General features: G+C 36.3%; 1 protein-coding gene and 1 pseudogene across 5 annotated transcripts in view; one reads left to right on the forward strand and one right to left on the reverse strand.

Annotated features, from left to right (window-relative positions):
• The window catches only part of DOCK3 (dedicator of cytokinesis 3), a 529,377-nt gene that overhangs the window by 166,627 nt on the left and 337,991 nt on the right, over positions 1-24,759 (forward strand). The gene's annotated exons all lie outside the window — the stretch shown is intronic.
• On the reverse strand, positions 8,905-9,241 carry LOC122741627 (annotated as a pseudogene).

Raw genomic sequence — 24,759 nt, forward strand, 5'->3', positions numbered from 1 at the left:
ATCAAGTAAAACCACATAGCCAGGCTTTGGGAAGCTTGTTGTTCTTCATTTGTTTTGGTCATGTCCAACTCTTTGTGACCCTATTTTGGGTTCTCTTGGCAAAGATACTGGAGTAGTTTGCCATTTCCTTCTCCAGCTCATTTTACAAATTAGTAAGCTGAGGCAAATAGGGTCAAATGACTTGTCCAGAGTCACACACTAATAAGTGTCTGAGGCCAGATTTGAACTGAGTAGATGAGTCTTCCAGACTTCAGGCCTGGCACTCTATCCACTATGCCACCTAGATGCTCTGTGGCAAGAGAGAACTGAATCAAGCAAAAAAATGCCCCCCAAAATCATGATTTGAATAAATAAGAGAGGAAATGCCAAGACTCTCTAGCACTGAGAGCCAAGTAGAAAAATAAATTATACTTGGGCAGATTATTTTTAAAAATTCTTATGACATGGGTATCATCTTTTCAACATAATGTGTAGGAATGCTATTTGTTTACAAGGAGTTTCTTCCCCCATCCCCCCCCCCAAAAAAAAGTATAGTCAGGAGATTCTCCGGCAAAGTGACTATTGGTGTGACTTTCAGTTCTTGAATGATGACAACTCCGTATAAAGTCTTGTAAGTTCCATCAAGTTTTTAAAGGATTTGAGTTTAATCCTGGTATCTGAATATTCATTTGTCATGTGGGACCTCACCTCACTTAGATCAGAGATGCTCATAGCCATATTTGGTTTAGGAGGGTAAATTTTTTTAGCCATAGTAGTCTGTAAGGATAAGTCTCAGGCTTTAAAAAAATGCCTCCATCATTGCATTCCTGGATCCCTGATGTTCTGAAGTAACTAGGAGAGTGGAAAATCATGTTGACTTCTTTCTGTAAACTTGATCTATGGCCAAAGACTTTCTGTTCCATTCAATTGTAACATTGGCAACGTAAGTGATCTGCAGGCAAAGTATCTTAAGAACCCTTGGGAGTGCCAGACTAATAAACCCCAAACTATAAAATGTTGACTAGAATATAAAACTACAATACACATATACCTTATGTAATAAATATGTATATATAAAATTATAAAGTCATTACTTCATGACACCCCATAAAAATTGCAGGCAAAGTATCGAAGGATCCTTTTTGAGTGTCTAACTAATAAACCTAACATAGTAGTGATGATCATAATATCACACACATCAAAAGATTTGTTCCTAGAGAGCCAATTAGTTTTTAGATATGGTTTTCAGATCCATGGATTCAATAGTGTAGGTATTTCTTTCACCAATGTAGATGTCAAGTCCTCTATGACTTTGGTGTATGAATGACAACAGAAACCAAATTAGTAGCTCTAAACTTCTTAAGTTTGTATGGTGCAAGATAAGAATGCATGTTTATAGAATTTTCTCATCTTCAGAAAGCAGAATATTATGACAGGTGTAGAAATTTCCTTCTCAAAAATGACATCTTATGTTTAATTATAAAGGCAGAACAAAGTGCTTATTGTAATATTTTCTTAACAGAAGACCAGACACTACAATCAGTTATTTGCATCTAATTACATGCCCAACCTTTCCTTGTGAGACAATTTCAGTAAACGAGAGGGGATTTTTCCTTTAGAAGATGTTTCTTATCCCTTGATTTTGCAAAGGAAGAAATACCTCAACCAATACTATTTAGAAACATGACCCCAGGAAAAATTAGAGGTTGGGTTAGTATAGATAGGTCTTAGGAGTTAAAGTAAAAATGATACTAGAGCCCTGCCTTTTCATTTTACAGATAATAACAGCTGACATTTATATAGTTCCTGACAATTCATAAACTTTGCAATTATACATTCCATTGGTCATGTGAATCTCACAAAGCCTTATTATATAGGTATAAGGAAATTAAAGCCTTAAAAATAATAAAACAATGGTAATAAGAGCTAGCATTTACAAAGCACTTTAAGGTTTATAACGTGCTTTGCATATGTTATCTCATTTGATTCTCAGGTACCTTCAATTATTATGCTCATTTTATAGACAGGAAAACTGAGACCAAGAGAGGTCAAGTGACTGTTTCCAAGGTCACACAACTATTATGTATCTGAGACATGATTTTAACCCATGTCTTCTGATTCCTAGTCCAGTGTTCTATCTAATACATCACTTGGAGGCCTCAAGTTAAATTATTTACTTGCTCATGGTCACCTTGGTAATAAGTAACAAATTCAAGATCTGAAATCAGGTCTTTAAACTGAAATTTTGGTGCTCTTTCCATATTACGATGCTTCCAGGGATCTCACCAAGTCCAATCCTAAGCCTCACACTTAGTAAGAGAAGCGTATAAACAAAACTGTGTTCTCCTGGGCTCCCAGCATTGAGTCAAAAAGCTCATGTGAAGAGGCCACCCATATGGAGCCAATAGCTCCAACATCATCATCACCATGACCACCACATACCAACCAGGAGCAAGGGTAACAACTGACCACTGGCTATCAGTAGTAGACTCCTTTGTCTGCTCTGTCTTCTTACATAACCAATCTTCCTTCCCTACTTCAGGGGTAGTGAGCTCCCTGCTGGGGTATTTCTCAGAAGAGTATGGTAATTATGACTTCTGCTGCACTCCTTAATGTCTATTGACAATTCAATAAGTATTTATTTAGCAGCTACTGTGTGGCACACTGTTGTTGCAATTGCAAGAGATGCATAAGTTTTTAGGTATTGATGTTCTATATTGGCTAAGGAAATAGAGTCAGTTGTTCAGCCATGATTAGCCTCATTTGGGTTTCTTTTTTGATTAAGATAAAAAAAGAAACGCAGGCCTTAGAGGAAAGAATCTAATTAGACCCTTCTCTTTTGGATCTAACATCATGAAAACCAGAAGCACAATGTGAGCTGAAGTTTATTCTTGTTCATTTTGAAGGATTTTTCATTCTAATTGCTATGGTATTTATATTTGCAAATCATGAAAGTCAGGCTCTGAGCAGATAATGATTACCAGGCTTGGTGCTTGCTAAAGAAAATGGGAAAGGATAAGTAGGAACATCACATTATTATTAGGACCAAAAGAGAATTTGTTTCTATACCCTTCTGAGCTATAGGGGATGTCTGTTGTCCCCTATCATTTCTGAGGCCATATCACCAACCCCTTTGTGAGTCTCTATTGTTTATTTATTTTGCATTGGGTATAGAGTAGCCCTTGTAAGTTTCATAAGTTATCCAGATTGATGTGGCTTCCCAATGAGCCTGATTCTCCCTTCCCATTCTGTAACAGGTATTTTATGACATCTACATGGGGATCCATCGAGCAAATTTTTCATAAATGTAAGTAAGTGGCTACTACTCCCCAGTTTATAATTGACTCCCACAACACATTTAATTGTATAGACTTTGACTTTTTATGTGGGTATCACAAAATGGGAGAATCAAAATTAATTCATCAAACATTTGTTGAGATCTAATAGGGCTTTGTTGAGGTCAGATGAGAGTATTATGTATGTTTGCAAAGGTATGATTTACAAACTTTAATGTGCTTTCTAATTGTCAGATATTATTATCTGTAAAATGAGGCTGGACTAGATGAGTTATGGTTATTTCTGCCTCTAGTTTCCTCCTGGGATCATGTGCCTGAATAGTACTGGTTGAATTATTTCTTTCAAGATTATACATACATACACACATACATATCTGTATATGTATATATACATTTATACATACACATGTGTGTGTCTACACTACACACAATGAATGCAAGGTTGTTTTAGGGAAAAGGGTACTAGCAGTCATAGTGATCAGGAAAGGATTCATGTAAAAGATGTGACTTGAAACAAGTATCAGTTCACCAGGGAGAACTAGGGGGACAGTCCATGCAAAGGCATGGAGATGGGACATGGAGCATCATGTGTGTAAAGCAGCAAGAAGACCATTATGGCAAGACCATAGAATCCATGGAAGGAAGTCAAGGATAAGAACACTGTAAAGGTTGGAAGGGTCCAAGTTTTGAAGGAGTTTGAATGTCAGAGAAGGTAATAAATAGGTAGACCCTGGAGTTTATTGGAAAGGGGGGGGTGATAAAATAGTCTCTGTTCTTTAGAAAATCATTTACTTTGAACAAAGACATGGAGAATGGATTGGAGTGAGGAGAGACTTAAGGCAAGAAAACGAAATAGGGGACTGTTGTAGGAACCTGTGTAAGAGGTGCTAAGAGCCGGAATTGAGGTAGGGGCTATCTGAATGGAAAAGAGGGGCCAGATACGAGACATGTGAGTGATGTTTTGGAAAAGGAAACAAAAAGATTTGCCAGCTGATTTTTACATAAAGGGTATGGGAGAGGGAGAAACTGAGAATGACATCCAAGTTATAAGCCTAATGCCTGGAAGACAATGGCGGCTTTAGTAGAACCTTCGGTTTCAGCAAAGTATTAGGCTAAAAAATAAACCTACAAAAATCAATAGCATTTCTATATAATAACAAAAATTCAAGAGTCAATAATAGAAAGGGAAATCCCATTCAAAATAACTACAAAATGCATAAATATTTTGGGAGCCAATCTACAAACACACTTCAATATTTGTTTAGATTCCATTACTAAATGTTCCCATATAGACATAAAACCCCCAATTTAAATAGCTAGAGGAAAGTTGAGTACTGTGTCTGGGCCATGCCAATCGAACAAAAATTTTACCAAAGTTAATTTACAGATTTAATACTATAACAGGCAAACTACCAGAGAAATGCTTAATAGAAGTGGATAAAATAGAAATAAAATTAATTTGCAGAAACAAAATACCTAGAATATCAAGATAAATAGTGAAAAAGATAGGAATAAGGGGGGAATGGTATATGCAGACTGAAAATTAGATTATAAAGCATCAGTCATCAGATTTATTTGGTACTGATTAAACAATAGAAAAGCAGATAGTGGAACAGACCAGACAAAGGAGAATTAGAAATAATGGAACATTGCCCAGTGTTCTGTAAACCTCCAAACACAAATCACCTAAGAATGAACTCTGTAGTTGATGAGAACTAGAATGAAGTCTGGCAGAAATTAGAGTTAGACCAAGATCTTATGGCGTATTCTGCGATAAACTCAAAATGGATATGGCCCGAATATTAAAGACCATACCATGAAAAATTAGAAAATAATCTATTCATATACCTTTCACAGTTTAATCAAACAAGGGAAAGGGGCAATTATAAAGGATAAAATTGACAATTTTGATTATATAAAGTTGAAAAGCTTTTGCACAAAAGTAAATCATTGAACGAAGGAGTCAATTAACAAAAAATCTTAGTTTAATATCTCTGATAAGGGTTTAATATCCAAGATATAAAGATGACTAACATGAATGCATACACATGGGCCATTCCCCAATCAATAAGTGGTCAAGGGATTTAAACAGTTTAGAGAAGAATTGCAAACCATTAACAACCATATTAAAGAATGCTATAAATCACTAATGGTATGAGAAATGCAAACAAAACCAATCCTGAGGTTTTACCTCATACCCAGAAAATTGACAAAGATGACAAATAATGGGAAAAGTCAGTGTTAGTTTTACAAAGACTGATGCACTAATACATTATTGATAGAGCTATGAATTAGTATAATCATTCTGAAAACCACTTTTAACATATGTTAATAACATGGATAAAATGCCCATATTCTTTGAGAGATTCCACCAGTAGGCATATTTTCCAAGGAGGTTATTGACAAAAAAGAAAATCTCTCTACACAGCAAATAGCTATGGCAACATTTTTTTGTATTAGCAAAGAACTAGAAATTAAGTACATGGCTATTGATTATGGTTCATAAATATAATGTAGTATTACTATGCTATAAGAACATGATGAAATCAGAGAAGTATCAAATGATTTAACATGAACCAATACAAATTCAAATAATCAGAGTCATGAAAAAATATACAGAATGACTACACCAATGCAAATGGAAAACACAACTGCAAAACAAAGATGAATGTTGTAAAACCATAAAGAGCAAGCTTGTCTCCAAAGAAGAAATATGAGAAGACACCTCACCCCCACTCTTTTGCAAGAAGGTGGGGCAAACACAAATGTAAAACATTGCATATGATGCCACTTTTTGTTTCCTTTTCAGTTTTATTGACTTTTCTTTATATTTTTCTTTTTATCTTTTAAAAAATTCTTATTAAGAGATAGCTCTCAGGAAAGGAAAGGGGGAATGATCCAAGGATAAATCTAAGTAATATAAAAAGAAAGACATCAATAAAATACCTTTAAAGCGGTATTAAGGAAGTTTGGAAGAAAGGATAGAAAAATTAATTGTTTTCTAAAGTTTTAGTTTGAGATATCTACACGTCCAGTTAAAAAATTCAGTAGGCAGTTGGTAATTGATGGAGCTGAGGAGAGAGAACATGGTTTTATATACATATATATGTGTGTATATATGTGTGTGTATTATCTGCACAGAGATGATAATTGAAAATAAGAGAGCCCAAGACATGGCTTGGGCTATGCCTGCAGTTAGTGGTTATGGCATGGATATTGCTACAGCAAAAGCAATTGATAAATGATGCTATGGATAGAATTCTCCTGACAAAGGCTGCTAAGAATGTATTTGCTAGGGGCAGCTAGGTGGCACAGTGGATAGAGCACCAGCCCTGGAGTCAGGAGTACCTGAATTCAAATGTGGCCTCAGACACTTAACACTTACTAGCTGTGTGACCCTGAGCAAGTCACTTAACCCCAATTGCCTCCCTAAAAAAAAAAAAAAGAAAGAAAAAGAAAAAAAGAATGTATTTGCTGAATGTGTTGCAAAAATAGTCTTCAGATATATTAACTGACCTTTAAACATTTTGAGGACACTTTCTCTGATGCTCTTGACCTCTTAAACCTCTCCAAAAATAAGAATTATATGCATAAGAAAAAGCGATTTTATCTTTCTCCATGGTCCAAGATCCCAAGAAGTCTGTGTTTAAAACCTAGTAAACTAACAGCAGAAAAGGCTAATATTTAAGCACTAACTCACTCAGCAACCTTTCCTCCATGACCAACTGGAAGAATTACATAAGCTGACCAGCAGGTTTGCAACAAAAAACTCTACACTCCTTCCCACCTCCAGTGCTATGGCAAACCAAAAGGGAGAAGCTTGCTCTGGCTGGGCCTGCAACTGTACTCAGCTAGAGAACTAAAGAACAGAGGGAACTGGGAAAGGTTGCCAGCATGTGTGGCTTGTGTGGTGCTCCACCAAGCCTGATGGAAAGGGGACTGGCATTCAGATGGGGCCAGTACTGTCACCCCCAGAAGTCACTTGGTACAGAGTAAAGCCGGTGAAATGTAGCTGAAAGGAGGCTGGGATTGCTTTGAAGTCTGCAGACAAACCACAGTCAAAGGGAAAAAAGGGGAAAAGTGAGCAATTGGAGAAAATGAAGGGGGAAAGACCAAAACTGCCAACAGGAAGAAAACTCAAATAAAGACACTGAATATAAGTACATAAATGGACAGGAAAGGAATTAGTAACATAAGGGAGCATGGCATTCAGATCAGCTAAATGAATACAGATATCCTTGAATAAATATTGCAAGATGAAGATGAAGCAATTCTTGATAAGGTAAAGGACCCTATGGATTGCCAAGAGAGCATGAAACCATAGTAGGAGTTCCCAAATGGCATAAAAGGGCAATAAAGTTGTGAAGGCAGAATTTATGGTCCACAAAACATAAATAATTGACAAAATAGGAAAACTTGAATGCTCTGTGGTAAACTTCACCAAAGAAACAAAAGAATAACTGATTGGGAATGCAAATACAGAGAAGTAAAGAAGATCTGGAAGGAAAGAATTAAAAGGCAATGTTAAAAGAAAACGTCTTCACATAAGCAAAATGTATTGATCTCAAAGACAGAATGCATAGTCAATTTAAGAATTATAGGCATCCCTTCAAGAACAAAACATGTAGAAAAAAACTAAATACCATAATGCAAAAAAATAATACTAGGAAACTTCTAGAATCTTTGAACACAGGAAACAAAGTGTCAATGGAAAGGATCTACCACTAGCCTCTCAGGGAAGAGAGTTCTCTGTGATGCAACTCTAAGACACATAGTGGTTAAATTTAATAATTCCAATGACAAATAATAAATTCTGTAAGTAATTAAGAGAAAGACCTCTAAATAGAAAGGAAAGGAATTTGAACAACAAGACTTATGCACCCAACAGAAATCATGGGATGAAATGGAAGTGTGTTTGGGAGAGCCAAAAGAACCCAAGATGCAACCAAAGGTAACATACTCTGGATACCTAAGCCAAACCATTAATGAAAAAAGTGGGAGTTAGATTTTTTAAAAGAGTCATGCAAAGCATTTCTGCAAAGAAACCTAGACCTGAACAAACTGCTTCTCAAATGCCCCGGACAACATAAATATAAGAAGGGTAAACAAATTCAGTAACCAAGGACCACAAGAACAAAATAATCAACAGAGAGATCAGTAAGAGATTTTTTCCAAAAAGTACACAAGGAGACAAGAGTGGAAGTTGAAATAAAATAGGAGAGATGGTAGAGAAAGAGTCATGTAATATCTTTGACTGCACCTCACAATGAGCCACCAAGAGGTGAATAAATTATTTTTGTGGTAATACCTTGCAAAATGAGAGGTAGCATAAAAAGGGAGAGGGGAGGAATATTGAGGAGGGAAGGAAATATAAAAGATCGATATGATGTTCTCTAATGATATAAAAGGTTAATAACAAAAGGAAAATAACTCTGTAGGTTTTTTCAGGAAGAAGAGGGCCTATAGGAGAATGGGTGTGGAGTCAAAGAGGTAGATTGAAACTCATGGAAAGAAAAGGGAGAATTTTATGTTAGTGGTGGCAGAGAAGACCATTGAAGAACACTCCCATGTGGGAAAAGAGAGATTTTTTTTTAGTTAAGCTTTTTATTTAATGTTTCAAAAAATATATTTAGTCAAACAGACCAAAGCCCATGTCATCATCAGACTCCTCGGATTCTTCCTTTTTTGCTCCCTCTTTCTTCTTCTCCTCAGCTGGGGCAGCTGTGCTAGCAGGAGCAGCACCTCCAGCAGGGGCAGCACCACCAGCTGCTGGGGCAGGTCCACCAACTCCTACATTGCAGATGAGACTTGCAATGTTTACATTGTTCAGGGCCTTTGCAAATAATCCAAGCCAGAACAGTTCAACATTTACACCTGCTGCTTTAATGAGGGCATTAATTTTATCCTCCGTGACCGTTGTGAAGGATGAGAGCAGAGTAGATGCAAGCGAGCTTGGAGACGGCCATTTCGGGAGATGGATGAGGAAAGACTTGTTTGCAGTGGTGCTAGTCGCCACTGAAGTGAGGATTCACCCCCAACGCAGCCTTAGCTTCCGAAGAGGAACTGAGCACCTTACAGACAACTGAAGAGTGGAAAGAGAGGTATTTTATAAATGGAAATGGGGACTTTGAAATGGGTATGACCTGCAGAGAAAGAGCAGTCAACCTGCCTCAGGATGCACTTGTATACACTACTTATATGTTGGTATAGAAGATGTATATGCAAGATACACATACAGATAGAATACAGATAAGAATATCTGTACAATGAGAAAGAGCTAGGAGCAATCACTTAAAACAAGCAGATTAGGGAAGGTTTTGTGGAGGTAGCATTTGAGTTAAACATTGAAGAATGAGTAATATTTCAGTTGGCAGCAATGTTATACAAGGATATTCCAGGTATAGAGAGAGAATAAGGGAATATAAAGTATATTTGTGAAATGGCCAATAACCTCATTTAGAAAGGGTATAGTACATGTGAAAGGAAATAGAATAAGATAAGCCTGCAAGGACTTGTAGGTAGATTGCTATTTATTGTTTATTGTTTGTTCTCAAAGAGGACCATGACATCAGGAGGTGATGTCATGACTTGCTCTGAATTTGATTTAAGTGAGGGAGGGCTGTGCAAGGTCACCAACCTCACTTTCTCTTCCAGAGCCATCTGGGTCCAGTGGCAAGACATATATCAGGATGACTGGAGATGGCCCCGGATGTTTAAGGCAATTGGGGTTAGATGACTTGCCCAGGGTCATACAGCTAGTAAGTGTCTGAGGTGAGATTTGAACTCAGATCCACCCAACTTCAGAGCTAGTGTTCTATCCACTATACCACTTAGCTGCTCCAAATTGCAACCATATTATGAAGGATATTGAATGCTAGGCTAAGCAGAATGGACTTGATCCTTTGGATAATACAAAGGTTTTTGAGCAGGAGAGTAATGTGATCAGAGCTAGTGATGTGATCAGAGTTGACTTTAGGAATATTAATTTGGTAATGGACCAGAGGATGGATTGGAACAATCTCAGAGTGGAAGTAGGGAGATTAATTAGGAAATTTGCATTATTTCAGATGAGAAGTAATGTTGAATAATGCACCTTCTTCCATCCTCCTTTCTCACCATTTTCCCAAATACACATGCTTCCACCTCTGTCTTACTGTACCTCTACATGGGAATAATCTCTATGTGTTGTTGTTGAATGATACAGAATTTAACTGTTGCACTGACACAGAAATTTATAAAGTGACCATGTCCTGAAGAAAGAGTCCTTAATGGTGCTAATACAGGGTCTTGTATACTCTAAGTGCTTAATAAATGTTTATTCAGTTGTATCATTTTCTAGGAATATGCTTTCTTGCTCCTTATGGGTTTTTTCAGCTCAACATAAAAAATTTATGGGTGTATAGGTTATCTACTACTTATTATTGGCTTGAATTTAATACAATTTAATGTATTACATGGATATTCACCCTAAGCCTAGTTGGAGAGAGGCAACCCTAGGGGGAAAGCTGGGGGTTCTTATTTGTATTTGTACAGGTGCAACAAATACTCTGTCATGAGTAAATCGACTATTGAAACTTTTATGCAGTATTGAAAGTATTCATCTTGTCACCAAAAGTTCATTTCATTTTCCTGATTGTTAGATTTTAAAAGTCTTTATTTTGTATGTATTTCATGAAAGTATCATACTTGATGCTTTACCAAATAATAAGAATAAAAGTAGCCAAGCCTCTTCACAGAGTCCTCATAAAGAAAACAACTCTTACTTATTATTTAATTGAAAATGTTGGCTACTTATTTCTGGAGATCAAAGATTTTGCTTCATGCAGCAGCTATTTTTGTACATTACATGGTACTCTTGAGCAGATGACTTTTTAAGAAAAAGATCAAGAAATAAAAGGAACATTAATTAAAATCACCGAACGTAAATGATGTGTGGGAGTTGAGCTTTATATAATAGCAGATGCTGCATCTGCAAGCTAAGAGCTTCTGATTTTTTTCTATGATATCTTTTTTTCTTCTATTTCCCAAGGCTTTTATTTGTTGATTCATTATATGGCTAGAGTAGACTTATCTAGCTAGAAAGGGCTTTAGGGTTTCTTTAATTACCTTTTTTAACCTTGGGGTTTAGTAAAATATTGTATAAATGTTTCAGTTCTAATAACCCTACCAGTTAAATTTAGTACATATACCATTTTAGGCATCTGATTCAATAACTAAGTTCATAGTATTCTTACTCTTGGTTTCCCTAATAATATTCATGGTGATGAGCAGTCCCATAATTCTCTGGCCACTATATACAGCAGTCATCTTCTATTCCTGTCTCCACTCTCTCGCCTTCCCCCATTTAATACAACATCATGTTCTGCCAGTATTTTGTCCTTATTGTTTCTTGTGTCGCTTTTCTAATTCAATTTCCCTACCTACCACTCTATTCTAAACCCTCATCCTTTTACCTTATTATATCATTATAGCATTAACCTCTTAGCTATTCTTCCTACAGCCAATCTTTTCCCACATTTATCCATCCCATATCATTAAATTGTAATCTGTGATTCTAAGCTTGTTGAGGGCAGGGACTGTCTTTGCATTTTTGTTCCCCCACCACTTAGCACAGTGCCTGGCACAAAATAGGCATTTAGTAAATATTGATTGATTGATCAATTGATCCCAAAAGAATCCTCCTTGAATGAAGGTTTTTAAATGGTTTTCATTCTGAATTTAACATGAACATTTTACTATGTAAAGAAGAAAGGAGAATTCATATAAGATTTTTAGTTCTATTATATAGTTATTTTTTTTGTTTGTTTTGGGGTGGGGCAGTGAGGGTTAAATGACTTGCCGAGGGTCACACAGGTAGTAAGTGTCAAGTGTCTGAGGCCAGATTTGAACTCAGGTCTTCCTGAATCCAGGGCCAGTGCTTTATCCACTGCACCACCTAGCTGCCCCCTATAGTTTGTTTTCAAATGTTTGTTAAATTTAATATTATAGTAAGACTGACACTTATTTCTGTGAACTACTTTCTGCTCTCTTCTAGGTATTTTTCAAATATTTCATTGATACTTTTTTCTTTTTTTTTTTGCACGAGTCAATCAAAAAATATTTAACAATTGATTTATAAATTAATATTTGCAATATTCTAACCACTGTGCTAAGTACTAGGCAAATGAAGAAAAAGCAAACCCTTTCTCTATCTTCAAGATACTTATATTGTAATGAGACACATATAAATAAGAACAGAAAATATAAATACAGAGTGGATGGAAAGTAACCTAAAGGATAACATTAGTATCATCAGTATTTCTCCCTCACCAAATTGGAGGCCTCTATTGTGACAAATCAAAATATTGATTGTGATTGAAAATACCTCTCTTATTATACACCTCTAGCCTTTCATTTCCACACCAAGAGAAGGGAAACAAGCCTCTTTATTGGTCTCCTGAGATCAGGATTAGTCACTGAATTGATCAAAGTTATTAAATCTTTCAAAATTGTTTTCATGTACACTTTTATAGTTGTGTTCTCCTGGTTCTGTTCACTTCGCTCTACATGAGGTCATTAAATCTGTCCAAATTCCTTTGAATCTATTATATTCATAATTATAACACTATAATTTTTAATTACATTATTTTATTGTCATTTATTTATCCATTTCCCCAACTGAGGGTCACACACCTTGTTTCTAGTTCTTGGCTATAAGAAAAAGTTCAACTATAAATATTTTTGTACATATGGGGCCTTTCTGTCTTTGACCTCCTTGAGGTATATGTTTTGTATTGGCATTGTTGGAACAAAGAATATGCACAATTCAGTAACTTTGGGGGGTACAGTTCCCATTAGTTTTCCAGAATGATTGGATCAATTCATGCTTCTACCAAGAGTACTTATTTTCTGACATTTCCTCCACCAATTGCCAATTTCCTTTTTGGTCATCACTACCAAACTGATGAGTGTGAGGTAGAGCTCCAGAGTTGTTTTAATTTTTATTTCTTTTATTATTGGTTATTTGGAGCATGTTTCATATAGCTGTTCATGTGCACTTTTTACTCATTCATTCATCAGTATGCAGATGTAAGGTAATCCTATTATCTGTCTTTTGATCCATAGTCTCTGGACTACTCATTGAGGCTCTTTACTAATGTTCTTCCCTCTACCCCCATTCCTACCTGACTGCATAACTCATTAATATTTGTTATACTGACCTACTCCTTCTTCTAAAATCAACTTCCTTGACTTATATATTCCCACCACCTTCATTCCATTCCTTCAGTTGGCATACTTTTCCTTTTTCTCATTTATGTTCTTCATTTACTCTAAAAAATCAGGAACATTTCTTTTTCCTTGTATAATAACAGTGAAATAATTCCATTGATATTCTGTTTTATCTTGACATTACTGACTAGTAGAATGAACTTATGGAGCTTTGGAAATTGTAGGATAGTGATGATGTTAAGACCTAGAGGAGCCCATATCCCTCACAAACACCTCAATAAAACCTAAAAATGTATCATTAACTGGAAAAATAAGAATGATCTATAGACTCCTTCACCCAGCCCAGCGATGCTCATAATTACTGCTGGAATCCCTGCAGTAGGTAGAAAGTTTGGCACAAAGCACCTCCAGGGTAACTGGAGAGGTCTAGCATAGTACAGAGCCTAGTGACCTCAGGTATTAGTGAGGAGCTTGATCTAGACAGGAGAAGACCCTAGATAATAACAATTCTAGGGCAACTTTGAACCATTGCAGGCACCCCCCAAATCCCTATGGCAGCTGAGTAGCACGAAAGTTGCCATAATGAAGCTTAGTAGCAGTGTGGAAAGACCTCAGGAAAAGCCTTTCTTTGTTTAGAAAGACTCAAGCAGAGTGTTCTGGGAGGGCCTGGGCTCTGGTGGCAAAAAGGATAATCTGAGAAGAATGAGGACTAAATCCCTCTCCCAAAATGTAGACACTAAAGCCTCTGAGATTATAAAACCATAGAAAGCACTGAATACAATGAAAAAATACCTTGGAATGAGAGATGCCCAGAGCGTAAACTCCAAGGAAAAGAATAACCTCACAATAAATCCAGAGTAATGATATCCTAGTCAGAAGGACCTCATGCAAAGAAATGAGTGGCCTGAAAATTAGAATGAACCAGTCAGAAAACAATTCAATGTGACAAGAAATATTAAAGCAAAATCACAAAAATGGAAAAAAAGAATATGTAAGAAATATAACATAAAAACAACTAACCTGGAAAACATCAAGAAAAGATAAACTAGGGGGCAGCTAGGTGGCGCAGTGGATAGAGCACCAGCCCTGGATTCAGGAGTACCTGAATTCAAATCCGGCCTCAGACACTTGACACTTAACTAGCTGTGTGACCCTGGGCAAGTCACTTAACCCCCATTGCCCCGCAAAAAAAAGAAAAAGAAAAGATAAACTAAAAATTAACTTTAAATTATGACAAAAGGTTTGGATGTAATATTTCAAGAATATGTCAACTGAAACTGCCCAGAACTCTTGGAACCAAAAGGCAAAATGAAAATAGTAACAATTCAACAGTTATTATCTGAAAGAAAACTCAAAATCAAAACTCCCAAGAATATCATAACAAAAATCCAGAGTTTCCAGTCAAAGAAAAAAATAATTTAAAGAAAAAGTAATACAAGAAACCACAAAGAAAGAGTTCAGATATTAAGGAGCCACAGTAGGGAGCACACAAGATTTGGTACTGTAGAAATATTTTGACTTACTGGCCTAATTTGGGGGGACTAATCTGACCGGAGGACTACTCTGGGACTTTTGACTCACTGGCTATCTGACTGCTATTAATTTAATATGGGCCGTTTATAAAGTTCCACCACACTGCTCCACTCCCAAAATTGATAAGCTAAAGATTAAGAAGCCTCTTCCGTTTTAACAGCAGAGGGTTTATTTATGAGATACAATTTAAAATTAAGAATACAGGGAAATAAACCTGACTGCATTCTGGTGTGTCTCTTTCCACCTGCTTCGCCTGGAACTTTTTTAGCCTCCTCTTGCGTACCAACGGACCTTCTTCTAGCGTTCTCCTCACTGAAAAGCCCCCCTGCTCCGTATCAGATTCCGTCCCTTCTTGCTCTTAGCTTTTTCTACTTCCCCCGTCTCTTTGGTGCTCCAGCCTTTCTGTTCTCTTTATCTTTGCTTTCTCCAACCTGTACCCTGTGCTGACCACTTCTGTGCTCTCCACTGCCCCCCCCCCAGTTTCTCTAACCTCCTGTACCGTCTCCTCCTCTCTTTACGTAGCCTCAGTCTCCTTAGCATCCTTGTAGCCCCTATCTGTCCATTCCTCCCTTCCGCATCTAACTCTTCGGTTTATATATGTTCCTTCTCTCCACTCAAACCTCGGGGCTCCCTGCACCCCCCCACACACTAAGTTAATCTGCCAGCTACCCTAGAGCTGCGGTTGGGGGGGGACGCTAGAGTGTCCCATGCATACCACACCCAGGGCTCCAGGGGCCCGAGCCCCCTGCTGTGCGCCCAGGGACCTCTGCATGGGCTATGCCAGAGGCTGGCATGGATGAGCCTGGGATAGATCCACTCAGGGTGGAGGGAGCTGGGGCTTTTTCCCCCAGCCGTCTGACCTGGCATCTTGTACAGCCCACGGGGCTTTTTTTTGCTCAGCTGAAGTGGAAGGGTAGGGGCACCAGCCCCTCCCACACAGAGCAGAAAAACCTGAGGGCCTAAGGCTTTCTAATCTCAGCCCAGAGGTAGGGTCCCCAAATCAAAATAAATTTCCACAGTACCTTCCATCTTGAAACAGAAGTGAGTTTGGAAAATGATCCATCAAAGAGAAAAAAAACTAAAGATTTACAACCAAAACTAACTTCTCTGGCAAAACTAAGTATAATCTCACAGAGAGGGTCTTTAAGGAACTAGAAGAATTCCAAACATTCACAATGAAAAGGCCAGCTCAGGAGACATTTTGAAATGGAAACAGATGAGTCAAGAGAAACATAGAAAGATACATTTTTTCCCATTGGAAAGGGAATATATGAGGATGAATTTTTTACATTCTGATATGGGAATAAGAAATAGATTCTGATACTTTATTATTTATTAAGGAAGGTAAATATGAGAGGTCAAGGGAGTGTTTTTATGGTCTTAATGAAGGCAAAAGGGAAGAATAAAGAATAAATACTATGGAACATAATAGTAGGAAGTGCACAAAAATCATTATCACATGCTAGAAGTACATAATATCAAGTGTATTTAATCATGGAGAGAAAGGTGAGGGGAATGGGCATCCTGTGAACCACACTTCCATCTAAATTAGATATAAATCAAATGCAATCACACAATGAAACACACCTATATAAATATTATGGTACAGAAATACATTGAATTTAAGTGGGAAATAGGTGAAGTTCTTACAGAAAACTTCCTATAAAATCTGTGTGCACAATTTTTCATCAGTAAATGGACACATAACTAAAAAAAACCCAAAAAACAAAAATAAAAACCTTGAATGAAGTGACCTTACCAAAAAAATTCTAAAAAATTAAAGAAGAGATTGATAAAACTGAAATAAAAAACATTGAGTTGATAAATATATAAGGTTTTTAAAATAGTACATTTAGATGATTTTTTAAAAGAGGTAAACCAAATTGTTGGTATCAAAAATGAAAAAAGAGAATCACTATTGAAAAGGGAAATCTTCCAAGCTGAATATTGCAAAATTATAAAGAACAAACATGTCTTTAAAAAAGACATATGAGAAAACATTTATTTCCATTGTATACTTCAGTGTTACTAATGTTCATGGGAGAACTATCTCCCATTGAGTTCATTGCTATGTTACTGCTGACAAATAAACCTATCAAAAGACAGAAATTATAGAGGTAAAAACCTAGGTTTTATTATGCACAAGCACAGATTCAGGAGGTAGAAAAGTAACTGAACAAAGATTGGAATTTCTGACAAAGGTTTTATAGGGAAAATTATGTCAGAGAAATAAATTTTTAACATATAATAATATCTATGATATGTTAGGTCATAAAGGTCACACAGGACTATGCAAACAGATTCATTATCTCATGCTTTCTTCAGTAAAGGTTGAATAAACTAAATTAGAACAAATTAGTAAAAAGACTAAGGTATAGTTTCGAATTCTGAGTATATAAAATCCCACACTTACAGAACTACAAGGCTATATTTTAAGAAGTCACAATGGGCTAATTGAGGGGAAGAGACTTACATGTCACAAAGATAATCGAAGATTAAGTGACAATGAAATTCTTCCACAAATAAAAAAGTGTTGTATTCCCTTCTTCTCTCTTTTGGATTCTTATCTCAGGAATGTCGAAAGTCTTTAAAATTTTCATTCCATGAGTCTAGCAAGATAAGGTTAATATTAACAGGAAACAGGCTTCAGTTAGCCAAATGTTTCCAGAGGAATGACATAATAAAATTGTATAAAAAGAAAATGAAAAATTCTCATAATACTACATTTAGTTATCTTTCATTTCAAGTGTCCAAAGAGATAGACTCATGTTAAGGAAATGGTAACTTATCCCAGACCAAGAGATTTTAAAGATTGCCCTGATAGCTTGAAGTTTCACAAATAAATTCTCTTTAAATTTATTCTCTTGGGGCCGGCTAGGTGGCGCAGTGGATAAAGCACCGGCCCTGGATTCAGGAGGACCTGAGTTCAACTCCGACCTCAGACACTTGACACTTATTAGCTGTGTGACCCTGGGAAAGTCACTTAACCCCCATTGCCTCACAAAAAAAAATTAACTCTTATTATTATGCTATAATTCATAGCCTGCTTATGTCACAAATCCAAAAAATGTGTATATTGCAAATTTAGTTTCCTAGTTAACTAGCTTCCAAGCTCCTAGATTTTCCAGAAACAAAGGGTTTAGTGCTGATAATATATGTTGAGGTAAGTTTGTATTGGGAAAGCCAGAGCAACTTTTCTGCCAAAGTCAGCTTACTTGAGACTTCCCTGAATCAAGATGTACCCTGCTAAATGCTATATGAGGTGATTCATTTCTGTATCTGTCCTGGACTGGCTTTTTTTCTGGCTCATTGCTTGCTTACTTATTTGCATCAGAAGATTGTCCAAGGTGCATATGTGATTCTTTAGGAAGGTGCCTTGGCAACCTATCCTGAGTTAGAATGCCAGCAGAAAAAGTCAGGTGGGGTGATGACCAGGCTGGGTGGTATAGATGCAAATTACTAGTGACCTTCATGAGGGAATGAACTTAGCATATTGCTTATGTGATGTAATATATGAATTTGTTAAAAAGCAGGGCAGGGGGAGGGTTGTCAGATGTAATCTGTTAGAGAGGTACTTTAGTGGCTTCATAAATTGTATATTTAAAGTTCTTGAGGAAATAATGCATATTCCCCCTTGGCCTATATAGTAATTAACAGTTACACCTTACTGTTCTCTAAAAAGTATATTCATTGATTCATCAATAAATGCTTATTGTGAAAATGAATAAAATAAAAATAAACTATGTTGCCTTTTGTCATTTTTTTGCTCCTATCATTGCTACTTTAGATTCTCTGTTGAACAGCATTTCTTCCTTGTCTCTATTTGCCAGAAAATAAGCTTGTTAACTAAAGATGTTAAAAAAAAAAAGCTGTAGACAGGACTAGGTGGTTTTATGTGCAATAAGAAGAGATAGATTGAACTCCTAGGGGAAGCAAGTGTACTTTTTAGAAGGAAAAGATCAAGGTCAGACCCATTTTGCTCATAAGTTGGTATTAATATAATCTGAATAAGTCTTTTTTAAATGATAACTATCTTCCAAATGTAGTAATGTTAGTTTTTTAAAATTCCTGTTCTCCTTTATTATTTCTCTTTACTTTCCCCAACAGAATATTTTTTAATGTTCATGTATGATACAGAAAACCAATTACTACATTAACTATGTTCAAATAGTCATGTCTTATTATGAATTTTAAGTCTGCTACCACTGTGGTAGGAGTTGTGTCACATGTTTCATCTTCAGTCCTCTGCACTTGTGGTTTATCATTACATCAATCAGCGTTCTAAAGGCTTTCAAAGGTTTTTTTTCCTGTAATGTTGTTGTCATTATCTAAATATTTTCCTACTTATATTCATTTCACTTTGAATCAGACCATAGAGATCTTCCCAGTTTTCTCTGAAAATGTACATTTCATCATTTACTATGGCAAATAATATTCTGTTACATTCATATACCATAATTTCTTTTTAAAAATTAATTAATTGATTAAATAATTTAAGTTTTCAACCTTTGTTTAGATAAGATTTCCAATTTCAAATTTTTCTCCCTCCCTCCCCCCTCCCCTAGACAGCAGCATATACCATAATTTCTTTAGGCATTCACCCAAAAAGTGGTTATCCTTTTACTTTCTGATTTTTTACTACTATGAAAAGAACTACCATAGATTTTTTTTTTTACATATAGATCCTATTCCTTTTTCTTTGTTGTGTCAAAGGGTATAAATAGCTCAGTATTATTGAGGGTTCTCTCAATCCATTTTTTAGTCCATCTGCCTAGATGGTTTTACCAGGGTGTGACTGTTGTGCATACTAAAGCTTCTTGTAAGAGTTGAGTGACAGTGGACACAAAATGTGGATGAGCAGCATAACCAACAGGCCTTAAACCTGACGACAAATTAACGGGGTGCTTACCCCAAGGATGTGAAGACTTTCCCAAGAGGAATGGTCACATAACAACAATTTGTTCCAACGACCATAAAGGTGTCTGAAACAGGCTTGGTCAGACATCAAAGACATTAGGGTTACCTATTACTCCCATCTTTTCTTACATAGTTCATGGAAGAAGCATGTACCTCTGCATAAGGTAGGCTAGAATAAGGCTTCTCTGCAAAATTTAGCTTAGATTACAGAATTTAAATGGAAGTCAGTTAATGATGTAAATAAGATCAGTATATTACAGGGACCTTGTTAAGTGAACTCTTCCATTGTCCTGCCTTTGGCATCAACCCTAACCTTCCCCATACACTAAAGCATTAACTGAGTGCACCTAAAAAAGATCTATGGTAGCAGTTCAATCCAACAAAAGCTTATTAAGTACCTACTATGTATAAGCCACTGTGTTTAGCCTTAGGGGTATTGAAAAATAGGACATGTATTTGTTTGATGGGATATAATATATGCAGATAGGTAAATACAAGGGAATTTGAAGAGGGATAGAGCAACAACAACTATGGTGATTAGAAAAGGTTTCATGGAAGTGATGGCACCTGAATTCAGCCTTGGATGAAGATAAAAATTCTGAGAAGCAAATGGGAAAGGGGAGCACAGTTTAGTTTGTGTGAAGACACAGAGAAGGAGGGATGGTAAATTCAATGACCAGCTAAAAGCTAAGTGCATGAAGGGTAATAATGTGAAATATGTTTTGAAATGTAGGTTAGAGCCAGATTGTTGTGAGCTTTAAATGCTGTGTTGTAGAATTTGTATTTTGACCTAGTAGCAAGCCAATGAAGTCATATCCATCATTTCTGTTGATTATGCATTACTGGGGTCATACAGCTTTTGCAATCTCAAGAAAATTTTTGTGTGTCTGATCAAAATCTCTCTATTGTAATTAATTTTCCTTCCAAATCCTGTCCTTAGTAGAAATAGAAGTCTTACACTTTATAGTATTCCATAATGTATTTTATTATCTTCCTTACATTTCTTTTCTTCAAATGAAATAAGGTAGCCTTTCTTGTTCAAAATCATGATAACTATGAATTTGCTGTTTGACAAAGGAACTCCATTTAATGGAGGATGGCATTGCCTGACACCAATTCTATTTTGGGATTCAAGAGAGGAGATTCTCTTATAACCATTTAAGAGCTTCAAAATTATTTTTTTTAAACCTTGGTACAGGCATCTTCTCAAGAATACTTATTTATTTTTTTAAAGTAATAAACATTTTTATTTAGAGTTTGGGGTTCGAATTTTTATCCCTCCTTCCCTCCATACTCCCTGAGGCAGTAAGCAATCAGATATAAGTTATACATGTATGATTATGTAAAACATTACCATATTAGTCATTTTGAATATGAAAACTTGAATAAAATAAAAAATGAAAGAAAGTGAAAATAGCATGCTTCAGTCCGTGTTCCATCAGTATTAGTTCTTTCTTTTGAGGTGGACAAGACATTTTAACCAATGATGTTAATAATGGCCACCACTTTCCTCCATCCTGTAGTTATTGTCCATGGCACAGTGCAATTTGGAAACTTAATGATGCAAACATTTGGTTCAGTTTTCTTCACCACTTTGTAAGAATTTGGTTGAGCTTCATTCCCCACTCAACTCACCAAGGGAAGGGGTGTGAATGAATCTTAGTCTCCAAATTCACCTTTTTTCTTCCATCCCTAAATATTTCTCACCTTCATTAATTGGCTGATCAGTAGACATTTTTCTTAGTAGAGAGAAGATATGGACAGTCATGTTCAAAATGTCAAAAATTCCAAAGCCATATTTTTTTAGGACAGGATGACTAACAGGAGTTTTAGGGAGGAGTGGATCTCAGATCCATGCAGCATGGAACCAGAGTCCTTAATGTGAGACAACAGAGAAGAGATAAGGGAAGAATAGAGACTGAGAATGGCTTGTTTACAGAAACTTAATCTTAGTGATAAAAGTAGGTAGTCCTTGCTAATTAGCTGAAGACTCCACTTTTTCAGAAAAATTGAACCTTAAAATCACATTATGGCCAACTGGCTCTGATCAGACACACTATGGGACATGAGATAGGAGAAAGACCAATGCACATGTGCAAGAAGCAAAAAAGATTTAAGCAAAGGCAGGTCCATACAAAAGAGGAAAAATCCTGTCATCTAGATCCAGGTCATGAGTGGATCATAGAAGGAAGAAAGGATAAATAGCACCTGACCATTTGGGGGAGTGGTGTTCAGCACTATATAGATACTTTTGTCACAGTAATACAGTTTGGTAAGTAGTATGTTATGTATAGGTGGCTTGTATTGAATTTGTTCAGTTGTTTTTCAGTCTTGTCTGACTCTGGTTCCATTTGGGTTGTTTTTTTTTTTTCCACAAAGATATTGACATGGTTTTGCCATTTCTTTTTTGAGCTCATCTAACAGATAAGGAAACTGAGGCAAACAGAGTTAAGTGACTTGCCCAGGGTCATACATCTAGTAAGTGACTGAGGCCAGATTTGAACTCATGAAGATGAGTCTTCTGACTTCAGGCTCAGATCTGCCCTGGTGTTGAATGGAAGTAGACTAGAGGGATTTGGAAAGCAAGGGGTATGATTTGGATTCTGGGAGAATTAAAAGAGGGCCCAAGTTAGGCATGACAGCATTGAAAGCACTTAGCATAGTATCTGGCACTTAGTAGGTACTTAATGTATGCTACTTGATGGGCCAACAGTCACCATTTATATCAGTTTTAGAGTTTACAAAGCATTTTATAAACATGTAATTTTAGTACACCTGAATACAGACCTGGGAATTTAGTTTTGTAGGTTTGTTGTAGAAAAATGCATCTGCATGCAGCATCTCTATTTGTTTAGTTGGGCCCCACCTGAACACATGCTTAGTTAGAAACCAGAAGATGCTTATAAAGAGAGCACTTTAGTGTAATTTGGGAGCATAGCCAACAGAGTAGGAATAATCTTTGGGCATCATATGGTACAAGTTTTATAGCCTTTAGTTTCTAAAGCTTTTAGTCCATTCCTGTTTCTGAAGAATATTTAACTAATAAAACTTAAAATCAAATAGATAAACATTTCAATAATTACATTTAGGGGGCAGCTAGGTGGCACAGTGGATAGAGCACTGGCCCTGGAGTCAGGAGTACCTGAGTTCAAATCCGGCCTCAGACACTTAACACTTACTAGCTGTGTGACCCTGGGCAAGTCACTTAACCCCAATTGCCTCACTTTAAAAAAAATTACATTTAATTACAGAATAAGGAATTCAGAAAGATGTTAAAACTTTAATAGGGAGAGGACATGGGCCATTGCTCTCTTGTATATAATCAAAACAATTTTAATGAATCAATTAAAACTGTCTTTACTCCAATTCAAGTTTTGTACATTAACACTCAAAAAAGGCATCTCGTTAAAAGTAAGAGACTCTCAAAACTGTTGAAAGATTTATTTTTAGAAATACAAAGTCATTAATTCAGACTTAAAAATAAAATGGAACTCATAACAAATTGTGAAAACCTCTGATTTCATATTCACTACATTTGGTAGGGATGTTTCTTTCATTTCTCAATTTACTTCCTAGCAGCAGGAAGGCCATTTTAAAGTAACACCAATCAAATACCATATCCTATGGAGGCCTAATCTATACTCCTGAAGAAGGCAAAACTCTAACTGACCTTGATGAAAGTTCTGCTAGCTGAAAAAATATCTCAAAATAGTTTTTAAATTACCTTTTATCATTTTCTCTCTAGAATTTTAGCTCCTCGGGGTTCTGGGACTATTGCCTACACTCAATTTCAGGTCCTATCAGTGAGAGTACTATGAAAGGGAAAGGATGTCAAGGAATGCAAGGTTAGGCTCTGCTGTCTTTCCACTTTGTGATTATTACTGTCTTCCCTTGAAAAGAGTAATATAAGTGTGGTGCCAGATATTCCCTGAAAAATTTTAATAATGAGTACAAAAAGGTTTCTGTAGTGAAAGAAAATATATCTCCCATATCTGCAAGTGAGAGGTGCTGTCCAAAAAACTGAGGCTTTGTCCCATCAATGTAAATTGTCCACAGGAGGAGGGCTGTGTGCCACTGGGAGGAAGTTATTAGATGCAACTTTCTAGGTTTTGTGTGTATTTGCCTTCCTCTTGTTCACCTCAGTCCTTCTCATACCTACAAAACATCTTTCTCACCTACAAATTTGCTATTTAGATTTCTCCCCTCTATAAAATGAAACCATTCATGAACCATGGCACTTACATCTGATAAAGTATATCTTTGAAATTACAACAATAACCTATGAAATATTTCTTTGGAAATTCATTAATTTTTTTTCCTGAGTTTATACACACACACACACACACACACACACACACACACGTTGTTCAATTGCTGTTTAAAACTAACCTAATCATTGTTTTATTTTGGGGAAAGGATTTGGTGTGATGATTGATATTGTGTGTTTAGGCTATTATTGTTAAATAATTTTTAGTTTCTGAGCATGTACACAAACAGATGAATGCTGATATGCCTTACTAGACTGGCTTTGTTTCTATTGAGGTAGTAGTGTGTTCCAGTAAGATAGCTCTAGGGAACCTGTGAATACCAGAAAGCAGCATCTGACACCAAAAGAATTCTACCCATATCTTCGTGCAGCATCCTTATCTAAGTGATGAATGATTTGTGAATTCAAAAGGTGTCTCGGGTCTGTTCACCAAGACTGGTAGATTCAGAAAAGTAACCAGTTCTTACCAAATAAAATAGTAGTACCCCTAATTGCTGTTGCCTCTTTAATTTAGTTCTAGCTCTGTACAAAGCTCTGTTTTCCCTTGACTCTGACATT

This window comes from Dromiciops gliroides, chromosome 1 (genome assembly GCF_019393635.1).
Source record: "Dromiciops gliroides isolate mDroGli1 chromosome 1, mDroGli1.pri, whole genome shotgun sequence".
Lineage (NCBI taxonomy): Eukaryota > Metazoa > Chordata > Mammalia > Microbiotheria > Microbiotheriidae > Dromiciops > Dromiciops gliroides.